At 44.3% G+C, this 16,103-nt stretch overlaps 1 long non-coding RNA gene across 2 annotated transcripts in view; it reads right to left on the reverse strand.

The window, feature by feature from the left end:
- LOC119706027 overlaps positions 1-10,877 on the reverse strand; it is a 166,461-nt gene extending 155,584 nt beyond the window's left edge. For both annotated transcript variants that reach the window (XR_005258381.1, XR_005258380.1), the window contains exon 1: positions 10,779-10,877. This is a non-coding gene — a long non-coding RNA (uncharacterized LOC119706027). The remainder of the gene's footprint in view (positions 1-10,778) is intronic.
- Positions 10,878-16,103: the final 5,226 nt, after the last annotated feature.

Genomic DNA, 16,103 nt, shown 5'->3' on the forward strand with positions numbered 1-16,103 from the left:
TGAAAACAATATTTACTGCCCAAGCAGTCTGCCAGCAAGGATCAGTGACCCCTGTCCACACCCCAGGCAGGACCTGCCCCCGTCCTTCCAGGATTCTCACAAGGACATTTGGCACTCAGAGTGATGCTGGCTTTGGTGGCCCAGAGCAAACAAGGTGGTTATCATCCAGTTCCAGATCCTGGAGAAGCCTGAATCATCTCCTTTGGGCTGCTAATTCCACATAAGCTTCATCAGACTGGCAAACCTGGAAAATGTATGTTGCCTCTGAATAGAAACAGTCTTCTGCAGAACACAGGGCATTTCACCTGGAATATTTCAGCTCCTTTTACATTTAAACTACCCCAGTCTGGGGCACACACTGCATCATGCTGTCCCTGCCACACTCCTCCTGGTCCTCCCTGTCCTGAGAGCTGGGGTACCTCTGCTTCTCCTCTGGGAGAGGAGAAAAACCCTCATGGGCTCCCCAAGGCCTGGAGCAAGCCGGGAGCAGGAGTTGGGGCAAAACCTCCCCAAAGCCTGGAGCCATCCCCAGGGATTTGGGGCAAACCCTCCCCAGAGCCTGGAGCAGGGATTTGGGGCACACCCTGTGAGCTCCCCACAGCCTGGAGCAGGGATTTGGGGCACACCCTGGGGGCTCTCCCCAGCCTGGAGCAGGGATTTGGGGCACAGCCTGGGGGCTCTCCCCAGCCTGGAGCAGGGATTTGGGGCACAGCCTGGAGCAGGGATTTGGGGCACACCCTGGGGGTTCCTCCCAGCCTGGAGCAGGGATTTGGGGCACACCCTGGGGGCTCCTCCCAGCCTGGAGCAGGGATTTGGGGCACACCCTGGGGGCTCTCCCCAGCCTGGAGCAGGGATTTGGGGCACACCCTGGGGGCTCTCCCCAGCCTGGAGCAGGGATTTGGGGCACAGCTTGGGGGTTCCTCCCAGCCTGGAGCAGGTATTTGGGGCACAGCCTGGAGCAGGGATTTGGGGCACAGCCTGGAGCAGGGATTTGGGCACACCCTCCCTGCCCAGGTAGGAGCAGCCCTGGGAGCTGTGTCCTGGCTGTGCTGTGCTCCCTGTTCCAGGAGGAAAACCATCTGGATCCCACAGTTCACAACTGGGGCAGGCATTCCAGGGCAGCCAGGCTCCCACTGACTTTCACTTTGTTTTCTTTCAAGCAGGCCCAGTTGCTGTCAGCTTCCCCACGACTCTCTCCTGCTTTAATTTACGTCCCATGCAAACTCCACTAACATTTTCCACTGGAAGGAGCCAAGGGCTGGCTTTTTCCCCTGCAGCATTTGGGGAAAACTGATTCTGAAAACAGTTCTGCAAAGAGGTTGGGATGATTTCTGGTCTGACCATTTTATATTTTCTAATTTAAAATAAAAACCACACTTCTTTCGGTTTTCGAGTTTTATTTGGGCTGAAAATACTGCTACCAAGCAACAAAGAAGGGTAAAATGAGAAGCTTTTAGAAATTACTTTTATATTTTTCAGATCTCTGTTAAACTTCTGGTGTTAGACATTGCTTAAGAGGAAATCAGCAGAACACACATAATGTAATATAGATAATAGATATAACCATATTTAATATGCTGATGAGGACACAAACCATCCTGGCTAAAGAGCTGAGCACACAGCTGTGTCCACATACATTTGATTTTCTGCTGTGAGGAAAGTTCACTCAGAATTCAGTAAGTTACTTCTGCAGATCAATTCCATTCAGCATCTTCCTATTTTTAAAAATAACGTCCCTGAATGTCCCTGCAATTCCAGCTTTTCCCTAACTTTATTGGCCTGGGAAATGCTGGCAGCTTTCTGAGACTGGAGTGGTCACAGCAGCATGGCAGATCTTTGTCTCAGATTAAAAAAGAAAACAAAAGCCACCAGAACATTGTCATTGAGGTTCACATTAGGGTTTAACCATCAGAATGAACCTGTGCTATGCCAATCACCTTCAGAGTAACTATGAGCCAAAAATTTTCCAATTCCTGAAAAATGCTTGAAAGTATTAAAAAAAAAGAGAGAGAGAGAGAGAGAGCTTTTTAAGCATCAGACAGGGAATTTTTAAAAATGACTGGAAAAAAATCAAATTGATGTTTTATGCTACCTCTAACCATCACTAAACACCAGCTCTGGAGCTTGTCACCAGACTCAGCTGAGAGGCACCACATTTGAAAGATCAGGCTCATGTCCAGCCACAATTTTGTCTTTCTTTTGAGTAGATTAAATAACTTGCATGATGTTTTTAAGATAAATCCCTGGATCCTCCCTCCACCCAATGTAAATCTATTCTGATTAACCTTTGGAGAATGATACAACAAATCAGATTTAAGTATTATGAAAACGTGGCAAGTAGGACTCCAGGGGTTCCTTTAAATTCCTCAATGAACAAGACACGTAATGTGAGGTTTTGCAATTCCCAGCTGAAGGTTTATGAGTTCAAGTTGCAATGTTTCCAAGAGGAGAGGAGAGGCAAGGCCTGCAAGATGTAATAATGTTGAGTAGATTGAATGATAAAGTGAAAAAAAATGCTCAGATTTGGAACAGATAATTCATTTTCATGTCACTGAAGAACCCTAAAGAATCCCACAAGATCTTTTTAAAAATGGCCTGAGTGCCAGAAAACTTTGTGTTCTTTTTAACGAAATCAATTGATCTAATAATAGATGGAAAACTGCTCTGCCTTAAAAGATTTTCCACTCCAAACAAACGGCTTATTTGGACAATGACACGACATTCAGCCCGATAACAATAACTCCCCCACTGCAAAGAGCTCAGGAAGGAGAATGTGTGTATTTACACAAGTCCTACATGACCACTGATAACCAGATACAAGCACAGATAGCCACAGCCCACGTGGTTTCTGCCTCCTGCTCTTCAGGAGGAGAAAATAAAAACCAAAATACCCCAGCTGAGGGCAACCCCCATCCAACTGCTGCTATTGTTCCCTGGCAACCGTGCTTTTTTCCATTTTAAAAAATCAGTCATAGGGTTTTTTGTTGGGTTTTTTTTCCCCCTTAGGGCAAGTCTAGCCAGTTAATAATTAAGTAACTGAATTGCTGAACTAGTTGGGGGAAGGCTGAGCCATCCCCAGCTGTCCTTTGGCTCCCAAGGCTTTCCCAATGAGCAGGGAGGAGATGCAGCCCCAGCTGCTCCCAGAAGGGATGGCACAGGAGGGGATGCCAAGCCCTGCCCCTGGCTGGAGGGGACAGCAGGGGCTGAGGTGTGTTCCAGCTGGGATTCTGCCTGGGAGCAGCAGGGACCCTGGAGCAGCTCTGGCAGGGAAGCCTTTCAGGTGTGCTGCTGCAGGCAGGGCCAGCAGAGCTGCCTGGGGCTGCAGGTCCTGCTCACCAAGGGTTTTGCCCCCGTGGATTGTGTTGGGATGCCTGCTGAGACTGGGAGAGGAGCTGTTCTGGGCAAGGAAGAGCTGGCTGTTTACACAAGGATGCCAAACAGCTCCCTAAGGAAGGGGCTAAATGTAAACTCCTTTCTGTGAAATGTGAAAACTAACTGTGAACTCACACAGCTGCCATCTCCCTGGGCAGCTCAGAACGCTTTGTCTTCTTATTTAGGCATCCCAATGTCATCTGCAACCTGGATCTCTCTCTCAGCAAGGACTAAATTAAAAGTCAAACATGCAAACATCCAACTAAACTGGACTAAATCAGCCCTGGAGCAGAAATGCACAGACTGCTGCAGAAAGCATCCATTCAAACACTGTCAGCAGCTCAAAAGGTGCTTCTTGCCTTGGCTTGGGCCCAGCAGGACCAAAATGAGCTCTGATGGGTCACTACAGCTCAGCACAGAGCAGAGACACACAGGGTTGCTCGTGCAAGGACCCCCGAGCCCAGGGAGGACTCCTGGCTCTGAACCCAAGGCTGGTTTACACAAACTCTGCTGGTTCCAGGGGCTGGTTTATTCTCACTAGGATTTAGGAGGTAGCAAAAAGAACAAGCTGCACTATATGCTGCCAGTCAGCTAAAGAGGAGCGTGGCCTGACCCATAGAGGAGATTCTACAGAATTGATTCAGATTCCCAGGCAATAAATCTTAGAAGTGATGTCTGGCATATTGTTCCAGTCCAATAGCATCTCTCAAACATTTATACAGTGGTGTGTTTATACAGCCAGTTTTATTTGGAGCAGTGGTCTCTCTAGATTGATTTAAGGAGCTCAGAAAGCCTTGGAGCATGTCTTGCTCTCTAATTAATCAGTATTGAGAACAAATAAGCAAATCACCAGGAAAAAGAAATTGCTAGCAGTCATTTTTCAAGTCAACAGGAACTCTCCTTCATACAGATTTTGTAGGAGTCTGCAGACAGCACTTACAGCCAGGGATTGCACCCCAGCTCCCACTTGGTGTAAGTACAGCTTTTCAGCTACAGCAGTGGTGATTTTTCAGTCCCTGCTAATCAACTGTTCTGCTTGCTCTTGCTGCTCTGCTTTACAAGCACATACCTTTTGCAGCATGAACTTTTCTTGTAACATCTATGCACATATTCTTACTAACACAGAAACTGTTCCGTGTGTTCCCATTACCCACAGTGACCATCCAGGTCCTGTTGCAGAGGTACAGGATCCACGAGAGGTCTGAGAGAGGAACCCAAGCTCTGTGTTCACTCCTGTGCCACTGCTGCTGAAGGCATTAATGACAGCTTTTACTGCTAGTTCTTGAAACTGGCTGTTCCTGGGGGTTGGCTGCAGAAGATACCCAGAAAAGTGCTGCCCACGCTACAATTTCTGCCTTTAACATCCTCTGGGCCAACATTTTCTCAATGAAATCAGGGCTAAATGGATCAATTTATGTGGCTGAAGTGAAAAACCAGGCAAGCAATTTGGGGCTTCACCAATGTATTCTACTAAGCAGCCAATTTGCTGCATTAAGACCACACTGGAACATTTTCGAGCCATCCATTAGCTCTGTAAAAATGGCACAAGTTGATTGATGCCAATAAATGGATGTGAACACTTTGCAATACTGTGTAAAAATGTTTTTTCCTCAAAAGACAACAAGCTTTGCAAACTGGAACATGGGTTTCACCTGTCCTGCTGGAGTTCATGCATTACTGAGGTTTTATCAGTCCAATTAGAGGCTTGAGTCTGCAGAATGATGATTGTGCTTCCCAAAGCCACATGTTTTACCTGAACAGCTTCAGAGCTTCCCAATCTCAGTGCTACAATTCAGGATTTGACCTGTAATGAACCAATTACCACTGAACAAACAGCACAAAATTTGTTCTTGTTTGGTTTTGTCAGCCTTTCTTGGGGTCATGTTGTTTAGGCAGGGAAGAAAAGGGAGGAGAACTGTGGTGAAATGAATGCAAAGTGTTTCAGGAGGTGGATAGGATCTGTATGACTTCCATTTACATCCATAAAATCTCAGTTCCTCCTGCTGCAGACAGCTGGCATAGCCACCTCCTCTTTAGGTATATTGAAAAATACCTCAGGTAATCTGCTTAAATATTCTAAAGACTATTAAGAGCCTGATCCAATGTCAGTAGGAAACCAAAGTGTCACATGCTCTGTGTTAGGGGTAGTCTGACTAGTAACACTAAAATACCTTATTTCCTTTGGAGAAGCCACAGACAACCCCAAAAGAGCAGAAGAAACCAAGCCCTCAGGCAGCAATTTTTGGTGAGGAGGAGCACTGACCACTTATTTTCATCTGAAAAATCAGATCAGTCACTTCATTCACACATGGAAACACAACCTCCCCACTGTGTTTAATGTCACAAAAATGCTAACTGCTCACGGGGGAAATATTAGATCAATGCTCAAAAACAGCTGGGAGGGACCAGGGGAAACATTGCACAAACTCTGCAAGCACTTTGTGGAATATTTAGTTGGCACTTTTCTGGAGCATTTGTGAGTATTTTCTGATATTTCTGAAGGCATGCTGGGAAAATGCTATGGGAAAATAGCAGTCAAGTAGGAGAGCCATATGAAAAAAATCAACAACAAATAATAATGAAAGAAGCTGATTTATCCCTCAGATAAATCAGTGCTAGGGCAGAAATACACTGTGTGCAGCAGCATTTCTTGCTAGGGAAGCACCAGGCTCAGTTGTGTTGTTTCTATATTCAGTTCTCTTCCTTGCTGCTCCCACCAAGATGAGAGACACACCAATGTCTCCACACATTTCAAGAAATCTGACAGTCTCACACCTTCCTCCTCCTTGCCTTATCATTAATTTTATCCAGCTTTTGTGAATTTTCAGAAGGCAGGCACTGTTTTAACAGAAACAGCCTGCTCTGGATTGCGCAGAACTGAGTGTCCCTTCAGCAATTTATATTCATTCGTGGTGTAGTTCCCTCCTTAAATATTTTTCTTCTTCACCATTATTTTAAGGATTATACCCCTCTCCCTTTGTCCTGCCCCCTGTGGAACACTCTCCAACCAAAGAGAAGCAGCTTTCCCAACTCAGCACCTGCCTCCACCTCCCTCCACTGTTCTGTTTCAAAGCTTTCTCTGTAGTTTCATGGCTTTGAAAGTTATGTACACCACACCTCAGCCTGTTCTGCTCTCCTTTTTCTTTTTCCAGGTCACTTTGCTGCGCCCTGCTGCGCAGCAGCCTCAGCGCCTGGGAGCAGACAGAGCCCCTGCCCTTGCGACAGACTCACCTCCCAAGAGCCAGAACAACTGCAGAATGCCACCAGCAGCGTGCAGACACAGATTGAGCACTAACATTCACCAGCCAAGGCCCCAGAAGGGTGGGTATTCCAGGAAGGAGCCAACCCCTTGAGCAATAGAACGGGCCTGCCAAGGACAGCCAAGTAAAACCAGATGCGGTGGCTTGGAAAGGCACAGAGTGGGAACTGCACTGGTTGGCAGGGTGGGATGAGCAGAAAGGGAGGAGACAGGGAAATGAGAGGAGAAAGGAAAGGAGAAACGCAAAAAGAGCAGCTGGGAGAGCTGAGATGGGCAGCGTGTTTGGCAAAACATGAAATTATGATCATAGCATTTTACTGCGTATAAAAAACCACCTATGACCTTACCAGCAATAATTGCAGTTTTACCATTATTATTTGCAGTTTCACCATTACTATTTGCACTTCTACCATTAATATTTGCACTTCTACCACTACTATTTGCAGTTTCACCACTACTATTTGAACTTCTACCATTATTATTTGCAGTTTCACCATTACTATTTGCACTTCTGCCATTACTAATTGCAGTTCCACCATTACTATTTGCAGTTTCACCCCTAGTATTTGCAGTTTTATCACTACTATTTGCAGTTCTACCGTTACTAATGTCAGTTTTAGCATTACTATTTGCAGTTTTACCATTCTTTTTTGCAGTTCCACCACTACTATTTGCAGTTCTATCACTACTATTTGCAGTTTCACCACTACTAGTTGCACTTCTACCATTAATATTTGCACTTCTACCACTACTATTTGAACTTCTACCATTATTATTTGCAGTTTCACCATTACTATTTGCACTTCTGCCATTACTAATTGCAGTTCCACCATTACTATTTGCAGTTTCACCCCTAGTATTTGCAGTTTTATCACTACTATTTGCAGTTCTACCGTTACTAATGTCAGTTGTAGCATTACTATTTGCAGTTTTACCATTATTTTTTGCAGTTCCACCACTACTGTTTGCAGTTCTATCACTACTATTTGCAGTTTCACCATTACTATTTGCACTTCTACCATTAATATTTGCACTTCTACCACTACTATTTGCAGTTTCACCACTACTATTTGAACTTCTACCATTATTATTTGCACTTCTACCACTACTATTTGCAGTTTCACCACTACTATTTGAACTTCTACCATTATTATTTGCAGTTTCACCATTACTATTTGCACTTCTGCCATTACTAATTGCAGTTCCACCATTATTTGCAGTTTCACCCCTAGTATTTGCAGTTTTATCACTACTATTTGCAGTTCTACCGTTACTAATGTCAGTTTTAGCATTACTATTTGCAGTTTTACCATTATTTTTTGCAGTTCCACCACTACTGTTTGCAGTTCTATCACTACTATTTGCAGTTTCACCCTTACTTTTGCCACTGCCCTCCTTTCTCAATCTCTTTGTCTTCAATAAACTCCTGGTGCTCGCACGTGTGCAAACTTCACACAGCAGAGGTCAATGCAGTGCCTTTATAAAATAACTGGGGCTAACGCTAAGGGAATGGCAAATGTACAACAAAAACAAATCTCAGCAACTTGAAAGAGCTTTGCATGCCTCCTGCCATAATTCCCAACACCAGCTCAGTACACTAACCTTTGCCTTTCGAATAGCTGCAGTCAGATAAATCATTTAACTCTACCATCAAGGTTGTTACCTTTGGCTTTTTCCATTCCTTTCTATCTTGTTATTCAATGACTTAAATCACTCACCAGAGCCTACTTCATCAAGCTTCAATAATCTATAAAACAACTATTTTTGCCATGGTTTTTTGATGATTTTTCACCAGTCAGCCCAGTTTTCTTTACAAACATTATTGAATTTCTCTTTACATTAAGGGAGGAAAAAAGCCCACCATGGATTAAAAATAAAAAAAAAAGCGTTGGAAGGCATGAAGTCATTGCAGAATTAAAAAAAAAAAAAAAATGTAATACCTGCCTTCAGAACCAAATAATTTAGTTTTCAGAGGCTGGGTTAAAGGGGCAGGCTTTGGAGTCTGAGCTCCTGGGGGCTGCAGCAGCAGTACCAGAGGCACAGCAGGGCTTCACACTGACACACTGGGGAGGCACAGGCAGCCCTCCCTCCCCGGATGGTGGAGCAGCACTCTGGGCAGGAAAGGCATCTCCCAGCCCCAAACTGCAGCTGTTTAAATCCCAAATGTCAGCGAGGTCCCTGCAGCAGTTTGGGGTGTGTTGGAGGATGCTGGGGACAGCCACAGCTGACCTCCAGAGCTGTCCCTGCCTCCATGGCACAAAGTCCCTTTACAAGAAAAAAGAAGAAAGGAGCTGGAAGCTGCCTAGATCAAGACATCTGAAACACACACAAAAAAAAAAAAAGGCTAAAAATGAAATAGTTATGAGAGCTCCACAAAATGTTTTTCAATAGAGGGAGAGAGGTCTGGGGATGAATCTTCAGGGATGTCAGTGGGGTGGGTGTGCAGCAGTGTCCTGGGCAGAGGGGCTGTCCTCAGTGCTGGGCTGCTCACAGCTCAAACATGGATTTAAAAGCTCCTGACCTTCCACATCACCACATAAATAATAATAAATAAAGCACCCTTGAGGGGAGGCCTTGCGGGTCTCTGAACCCACTCAGCACAACCCTAAAGAAATGTCTTTTAACTGCAGGATGGAAAAATCTCACTGTAGCCTCTGTGAACGCTGGCTAATGGAAAATGAATGAGGAGTAGGTGTGGGAGCACTGTCCTCGTTGTGCTAAAGCACACACAGCCAGCCCTGTTATCCTGCAAACAATCCCAAACAGCCCCCGGCAGCAGGAGCTGGGAAGGGATCTGCTCCCAAACATGAACACCCCGCACTGGCTGCTGCTCTGATCCTCTCCTGATGTTCAGCAGGGTTCCCTGCACTTGGGGAGCCAGCCTCCGTCCCAATTTCACAGCTCAACTTTCATCTCCTCGTGAAAAACACGAGCTGCAGTGAGCAAGATGCAATACCCATGCAATTGGTGTTCAGGCCACTTTCAAGGTTTTATTCCCATTGCACTGGAAATTTTCACAGGGAGGTATAAAACTAGAGCAGCTCTGATTCATTCTAGATCCAGCCATGTCAACACAGTTTTTAGAAAAAAAAAAAAATTCCTGTCCCCCTCCCAACACTTTTCCACTTAAAATATAGCATTAACTGCATTATTATCATTACTTTGCTAATTTTCTGGATGATATTTTCCTTGCATTTTTATGTGGTATCCTGATTAACAAATTAATTTCTTCTTCAAAATTGCTTATTTCATTAAAAAAAAAAGTCAAGATCTATTTTAATGAAACTTTAAGGGAAAAAATGAACAGAAAATTTACATTTTGCACTTAGAAATTCTTTAAAGAAGCCACAGAGAATATTTCCTCATAATGATCTGTTTCTAATTTGCTACGATGACAACAAAGTTGACATTTCAGAGAGTTCTCAGAAAATTCAACTTTTATTTTTTCAGTCAGATCTAGTATTTATATTAAAAACTGATTTGCCAAGAGGCTCACATTCTGTCACTGACAAATGGAGCACAGCCTGCCAATAAAGAAAGATACAACTTTCCTTCCTTTTGGAACTTTTGTCAAAGTGCAGAAGAGATCTTAGAAACACCAAGCATGCTTTTAAAGTAAATGTATAAAATGTTAATAAGATTTCAGGGCATCCTTAATATTGCAAAACCACAAAGGGGGAAAATGAATAAGAAAATAAAAAAAGAAGAAGAAAGGAGCTGGAAGCTGCCTAGATCAAGACATCTGAAACACAAAAAAAAAATAAGGCTAAAAGTGAAATAGTTATGAGAGCTCCACAAAATGTTTTTCATTAGAGGGAGAGAGGTCTGGGGATGAATCTTCAGGGATGTCAGTGGGGTGGGTGTGCAGCAGGGTCCTGGGCAGTGGGGCTGTCCTCAGTGCTGGGCTGTTCACAGCTCAAACATGGATTTAAAAGCTCCTGACCCTCCACATCATCACACAAATAATAATAAATAAAGCACCCTTGAGGGGAGGCCTTGGGGGTCTCTGAACCCACTCAGCCATGACCCTGAGGAAATTCAGAGCTTCCTGAGGACTCTGCTCATGTAAAGAGGACCTTTAGGCATGATCAGGGATTTTGTAAAGAGAAAAACCACAAAACATCCCCATGTTAAAAAAAAAAAGTACCTTTTGTGTCTGAAGAGCCACGCTGAGGATGTTCCATAGCTGGGATGTCCCTTCTTTCCTGCTCTGAACTGAGTGTCTGGGGCTCCAAGCACACACAGCTCCCACCGTGCTGAATTCAGGGCAAATATTGGTGCATATTAATGAGGAAAACAATGGCCTGACCTGGTGTAACCTCACAACTTCACAAAGTCCTGTTCCACCTCTCAACCCATGGTTCAGTTTATCCCAACCCCCTCAACTCCCAGAAATGAAGAAACAACTCAAAGCAGTGCTCACCGAGTACTGCAACTTCCTTTTTAAAGACTTTTGTTTTAAAGCAATAGAAACTGCACAGAAGGTCCAAGAATTGAAAGGCTGCCCTAAGACACCACCGTTTTCCAAAACAACTGGACTATCACAAAAAGTATAAAAAAAAAATGCAGCCAAAAGCTCCATTAGGATCAAATTAGAGGTGCTTGAGCCCAGAATGCTGCCTGAGAGCAATCAGCTGGGGATCCTCATCTGGCACAGACAATGACAGGGGCTGTTTGCAGGGATTCTCTCCCAGCTCCTGGCAAGCAGTGATTTAGAAACTTCTGCAGGCAGAGTTCGGTACCAAGAGCTGGATTTATTGCCCCAAGATGCTCCATGGCCTACCTGAACCCACAGGTAGCTCTGGGCTCTGCATCATCCTGCTGTAACACACATCAGGAACAAACAGCACCTCCACCCCAGCCTTTTATTCTTTTCTGTCTTTGGGCTCACCTGACCCAAAAATTCAGAATTTGTACGAAACAACCTGGGCTTTCCATAAGGCTTCTGGTTTAGAAGTGACATGTTTCAAAAAGGGATTTTTTCCCTTGGTTTATACAAATGTAAACAGAGCTGTAAATACATAAGCAGGATGACTGCTTACCTAAGGAATGGTGGATGATCCCAAAAGCCTGCTTGTCAAATACACCTCGTGCAAGTATTAAGAGCTGTTTATTTTGGAAACGGAACAAAAGCATCCTGAGATAAAGCAGCGTTGCCGATGTGGAAAAACCAGAACATTCCACATCATTCACAGTCACCCTGCCAGTATGAAAAGTGAATCCGTTTCCATCCCCGCTCTTGAAAACAGGAATAGTTGTTTTTTTTTTTTCATGTTTCAACAGAGGATGGTTGGACGTAAAAAGACTTGAGGGAATGCTTATGTGTGAGCAGACAGGGATAAATAGAGCTTCACCTCTTTTTCATGGGGCCAGACTGTCAATTAAGGGCAATCAGATTTGGCAGCTCAGTGCAATCCCAAACACACCCACTCGTGTGGAGCACTGCCTGAGCAAGTGCCCCCTGCCAGCTCTGCAGCATCCACATGCCTGGAAAAGTGGGAAATGGGAGAGGATGCTCAGCAGTTTGTGTTCACTCAGCACTCTCCACCCTCTGGTCCCCACCGTGGCTGAACTCATCCTCCAAACCCCTACAGAATGTGCCCCTAAATTATGGCTTGGGTTTTATGTCCCACCCATCACTCACAGCCTGGATTTAAACATTATCATTACTTACAACATGCAGGGTGTGTTAAAGGGGAGGAGGCATCTGTGATGTCAGTTCTCCTGCTCTAAATTGTTCAAATAAGGGAGGAAAAGAGAAGAAATTACACGGTGCAAAATGTGGTGTCTACATCAGAATCTGATACCCACTGCAGGGGTTTGCAGTGCTGGGGAAAGCCAAAGATGCAGCATTTGTGGCCCTATGGACTGGGCACCAAAACCTCTCTGGGATGTGGCCTCCAGTGGCATCTGGAAGCCCTGTGCAGTTTCCAGCAGTGGTCGGGTCTGGGCCTCAGTCTTGTTCTCAAATCCCAGACTTGCTCAGAGGAAGCAGCTGCTCACCAAAACCGGCTCCAGCACCCAGAGAAGAAGAGCTCAGGAAAAGCAGAATTCAATTCCCAGCACTTCAGACAAAGATTTGCTGAATTACAACAAGCACTTCTGTTACATTAAGCCCAGTCTGGGTCCCATGGTCCCATATCACAAAGTGGACTGTTGATAATAAAACGTACAATAAAAAACTTTAGGACTCAGGTATTGTAGTGGTGAATAATGTAACTATTCAGACAAAGAGCAGCAAATGTCAGCATGGCTGGCTGATCAAATTCCCTAAAAAGCCCCAGAAAGAAGAGCATTATTTTATATTTTTCTCTATCCATATTAATATAGGAATGCATATTTAGAGCCAAAATTCTTGTGGCTCTTTCCTCTCAACTATTCCTAAATAAAATAGAAACCCTTCCATTTCATTAGCAGAGAGGAGAAGGAAGCCAGTTACGAAACAGGCTCAGACGTTGCCAGTCCTTCAAGTCTGTCTGAAGACAGCAACATTTCTGAGGCACTGAAGTGGCTCTTGAGCAGCTACACAAAAATACATCTGGAATGTCAGGAAAGGATGCTCAAGTGCTGTTTTTCACCTCTTGCTTAGATGTTTTTCTCAAATAGAGGGGTTTGGTGAGGATTTTTCACGCAGCTTGGTCTCTTAAGATACCATTTATCTCTAAGAACCCATTTTTATTTCATATCCACCTTCTACTTGCACATGTAAAACCCCGAAATGTCGCTCAGCTGCCAAGTCAGAGCCCGACCTTTCACAAAATACTGCCTATAAATGTCACATAAACCATTATCATTATGAACCATCTCTACTGGGCTCGATGGCTCTACCATCACACAGTGACATTTTATCTGGCCCATGCTCCCCAGCTCTTCTGTGCACCTTCTGTTAATGCAAACTTATATTTCTGCCAGCAGTAAAAATAAAGGATCGAGGCAATTTCAATGAAATTTAATGACAGGAGCTACACAGATACATAAAGAAACCCATGTAAGACAAACATAGTACAAGAAAGGTCATAAAATGTCAAAGAAGATGGAATCTTTCAGCTTTATAACTCTCTACAGTGCTTGGCAATGAACAGAATGTTCAGAAGATCTTAACATTTTAGGTACATTTAAAAATATTTCACATATTCTAGATACATTAAATATATTTGAAATGTGCCCAGGACCACTGGGAGTGGTCCAACTCATAAATTAAATGCACAAGGAAACCACGTTACATTGGACATGTCCTGTTAATCACAGGGGATTTGTCAGAAGGACCCAGATGACTGACATGGAGAGGGACTCAACTCTTTCTCTGCATTACCTCATCATTTCCCCCTTTTTAAAGGCAAAATGACACCAAAAAAAAAAAAATTCCTGCGACGACTTCATAATCCAGTGTAAAATGATGCCAACCTTTGTGGACAAAAGGCAGGTGAAGATGAATTGTATTTGATTTTCTGTGGGACTGGAAACTTCACAGCACCAGGAAAAAGATCCCAAATCGGAGTGAAACCTGCAGCAAACCCCTCATTTTTGCAGCCCTTTGAGAGCTGGCGTTTTTGCCTGTGCCACATCCCAAACTGACATTTCCTCACCCTTCCTTTGACAGGGGAGCAAAGCTAAATGGGAGAGCCTTAATGGCTCAGCACTACCTCTGAGGGTGGGAGAACTTACTAAATAAAAACCACCTTCCTTAGCTGGGCAGTGTAACATCAGCCCTGGAACCCAAACCTCTCGTCAGTTACAAACCTCAGGCTTTGAAAAGAACATTAAAGGCTCACGTTGAGAGGCTGCTTTTCAGAATTTTCTTTTTCTTTCCAAGGGAGAACAGAAATGTGTCTCCAGTAGGGAAAGCTCCATTTGTGCCTTCTCCCATGGACAGAGGCAGCAGGGAGAGGGGAACTTCAATTCCCTGTCAGCACTCCAAGCTGTAATCTCAGCGCAAGGCTGCAGTGGCCTTCAAAAGCTTTAATTTATAAATAAAGTATCTATTCCTACACAAATGTCACATTAAAGTGTATCACAGAATTCAGCACAGCATCTGCCCAGCCATGGCTCCAAGTGAAAATGTTATTCCAGTTCTTGCCTATATTTTCCATCCAAATATTTGTGTAGTTTCAAATAGCCCAAGGAAGCTGGTCCTGACGTCACCCTCGTGGAAATCAATAAAAGCTCTGCCTCTGCCTTCAGGCAGTGGCCTCGAGCATCCTGGAGCGACAACTTTGAAATCCTAAACCCAAACCTCCGCTGCAATCCTTGAAGGAATTAATTTTCTTTCTATTTACAACCATCCTGAGCACATGGGGCAGTTCATAAACAGGGGTAAAGGAGGTTGTAAGGGGATGGCTGCTGATTTGGAGCAGCTATCCCAAACCAGCCTGCTCAGAACCAGGTGCGCTGCTGGATTTCCCCATCAGAGGACACAGCACCGACAGCAATGAGCACTGAACCCCCTTAGCTGGGCTCTGTGCATCCCCTGAGCAGGGAGGGTGAAGTTTTATTTCGTTTAAACGCCCTTGGAAGAACCAGATGCTGTGATTAGCAACAGCAAGCCCGGGTTTAGTGGCAAACTGCAAAACAAGAGAGTCCTGCTAGGGGGAAGTGTGAACTGCCACGGCAGCTGAAGTGTGGGGACTCAGCAGGGCAGGGCAGGGAGGAGAAGGGGAATGGCAGGAGGGACATGTGAGCAGAGATATCCTGAGGAGAAACAGATGGCAAAGAGAGGGAAGATGCAAAAGGCAATGAAGCACAAGAAGAAGTACGAGAATCACTACTACAGTTTAATTAGAATAATCCAAAAGTCAGCAATATACGTGTATTAATTAAATTTTATCACCCTGCAGTGCACACAACCTTCAGATGGAGTTAACAGAAACCTACATGCAGTTCTCTACTACATCATCTGCTTTTTTTTTTTTTAATCTGTTAAAAATTCCTTAGTTAGGTATATCACCCTAAATATTGATGCATGCTCCCTTCAGCAGGGCAATGTATGCAGCCAAAAGCAACCTCAAGCTTTATGGAACATTAATAATTAGAATGAGCACTACAGATGGAATTCAGATTGGAAAAGGGAAAAGCCTTAGCACTAAAAAATACTTGCCCGAGACTGAAATGGGAACACAGTTGTGTAACCACGAGTCTTGTTACCTTCTAGAGGTCACCGACACACAAAAAATCATCCCAGGCATCCAGAAAGTCATTTTACTGGGACATCACAGACATACACCAAAGGTCACTTGAAGCTGAAGCTTCTTGCTGGCTTCTGCTTTGCCATAAAGCAAAACACATTAAAAGAGCAATGGAGCTGCTCTGTGGCTCCGGTGCACGTGAGAATTCTGCATCACTATCCACAATGAACAAAGCTGGTCTCTTTTACTGCCTTTTTTTTTTTTCAGTACTTGAATATCTGCCTTGTAGGAGAAATTGCTTTTGCCTAATGCTGTGTCTGGTGCATCAGGTGTGGTCTGGCTGGCTTTTT

This window comes from Motacilla alba, chromosome 12, assembly GCF_015832195.1.
Source record: "Motacilla alba alba isolate MOTALB_02 chromosome 12, Motacilla_alba_V1.0_pri, whole genome shotgun sequence".
In the NCBI taxonomy this organism is placed as follows: Eukaryota; Metazoa; Chordata; class Aves; order Passeriformes; family Motacillidae; genus Motacilla; species Motacilla alba.